The 2496-nt window shown below is 35.3% G+C and overlaps 1 pseudogene; it reads right to left on the reverse strand.

The window, feature by feature from the left end:
* Positions 1 to 1332: 1332 nt before the first annotated feature.
* On the reverse strand, positions 1333 to 2278 carry LOC116894593 (annotated as a pseudogene).
* Between the last annotated feature and the right edge of the window lie 218 nt (positions 2279 to 2496).

Below are 2496 nucleotides of genomic sequence, written 5' to 3' on the forward strand. Positions count from 1 at the left end.
TGTAAAGACCATTACATATTCATTTTTCTCATAGGCTCTTTTAATCTAAAAGGCTCAGTACCTGATTTCTTTCATTTTATTTTTTGAATTCCTATTATCTCCCCTAGGAACAATTTCTTTGACTGAGAAAGACTGAATGTGAATCCCCACCCAATGTCTTGAACACTGAGTTAACACTGTTTTAGGATATAATGGAAACATCACAATGTAGAAACTAACCAGGAGTGGACCACAGATATAAGACCTTGCAGGCTCTTAGTCCTTAAATCTTAAATCTCGGTAATGCATGAGTGTAGTCTTATATCATTGCAATGATTTATCTCTCAGTATCTCAAATATTTAGTGTTCTTGGTCACTCTCTCTAACTGTACTGCTTCCTTCAAGCTATTGCTTGTGTTGTTGATGTCACTGTTGGAATTGTGAGCTAATGTTGGAAAAACAGGGATTTTTCTGTTCTTTATGAAATCTAGCTCTCTCTGTTCTACCCATAATAAAGACCAGAAGATACATTATTTTCTACTTATTAGAGTGTTACATTATTAGTGTGTATGTGGAAGAATATAGGTGAAAAGGGCTCATGATTAACCTAAAAAGAGTAGTGCTGACGTGATCAATACATAGATAGAAGAGGCCCATAACATGTAAATGTGACACTATAAATCTCTAATAACAAGCCTTGGGTCAATATTCTTACCCTTGCTCAGTCTGTATAAGATTTATTGAGTCTTTATAAGAAGTATGATTTCTACTTTGATTCATGGTAGAGTGTAGTTATTAAAAAGCTCATGGCAGACAGGGGCTCATATCTCAGAAGCAGCTGTAGGCAATGAGATATGGAGCATAATCATAAGAGGCATTTGGATCATTCATGTCCTGGAGCATAATTGAGCTGTACAAGACTTTCCATAGTAAAAATTTACCAGCACTTAATTGATGGTTCTGGATACATAGTCTTCAGCCTAGGAAGTAATGCTGTGTTAGAACATATAGGAAAATGTACAGAGCATTCAGTATGTTATATATCAGCCCACCTGATACCAAAACTGGGGATGATTTCCTAAAACATATTGAGCATGTCCTCATCAAGAAAGCCTGAACAAAAAGGTGTGAAATGTGTCAATTAAAGTATCAAAATCCCCAGATCACCTCAATTTTGCTAATCTCAGATGAATGTTCCACCAGCATAAGTAATCTAAATAACCATTAAGATTAACTTATAAAGGCATTTGGCTTTATAATGTCTTCTCCAAAGCATGTCTGTGTTTTGTTTTCTTTTTGAAAATTGCACCCTGCAAAAGTGTTCAAAATATTGAAGAGTTTTGTATATTTTTCCTAGAGAAAGCAGAGTTTGGAGAGAGAGAATGAGTGACTCATAAGTACAAAAAGGCTTGAAGTGGGAAGACACAAAGTCAAAATGTTTGAGAAAATCCTCAGCCACCCATCTGAACTGTGAAAAAGAGCACTGTAAGCATGTGAGATGGCAGAGATTGTATAAAAAGCCAGAAAGATGGAAACTAGTACCAGAATGTTCTGAGTGGCTCTGGATTCAGGGGAGCTGCTATGGGAAGCATGAGTACTTTGGAGGTATTGAACTCGTCGTTTGTGCCTGTACAGAAGGACAATCATTGAGCTACTGGACCAAGTGATGAGACCAGAAAACAGAATTTCAGGAAACACAAAGAAAGTTGTATATAATGAAACTGTGATTTTGTCATATCCTACAATAGTATAGAGCTTGAAATTTGTATCCTTTGTTATATTTTTCCTACTTAATGTTATGGACATGTACAAAGGGAAAATAAAATTTATAATGATGTACAAGATCCAGCAGAAAGAAATGCAGAAACTAATGTCCATTGTAGTCTTGACTCTAAGATTTTTCAAACAGGAGTTTCTTGGCATGATGGTGATAGCCTGGAAGACACTCAAGAGGCAGATGGTGACAATGGACATGCTCCTGAAAACTCTTAGAACATACATAAAAAATTGATAGCTCCAATCATTAAAGAAAAGTTTCAAGCCAAAAGGTGTCATTGTGTTAGCCAATCCTTTAGAGAGAATGATCAAGATGTTAACTATTATCAGATGCATGAGAATCAAATCCATGGGCTTTATTTTGTGTTTCTTATAGTAAATAATCCAGTAGTAGAAAATGAGAGAGATGTTTCCTAGAAGTCCAACTACACTCTGTAACAGAAATGTTATTCTACTCCCAAATTCTGGCATCCATACCCTTTTACTGAGAAAAAACTGACTTCAAAATATGTTGCCAAACATTTCAGAGAAAATGATGATTATTTGTATCTAAATGATCCCACAACCATCAGTTTTCCCAAAATGAACAAGAATCATATTAGCTGAAGACTAAAAACCTGGCAGTTGTCCACAGAAAAAATACTGCTATATTAACTCCTGCAGTTATTGAAATACTAAAAGTTCAACCTGAATTAGTTACGTCTTCAAATACCATTATTGATGGAGTAATTTCCCATTATA

Source organism: Rattus rattus, chromosome 2 (genome assembly GCF_011064425.1).
Source record: "Rattus rattus isolate New Zealand chromosome 2, Rrattus_CSIRO_v1, whole genome shotgun sequence".
In the NCBI taxonomy this organism is placed as follows: Eukaryota; Metazoa; Chordata; class Mammalia; order Rodentia; family Muridae; genus Rattus; species Rattus rattus.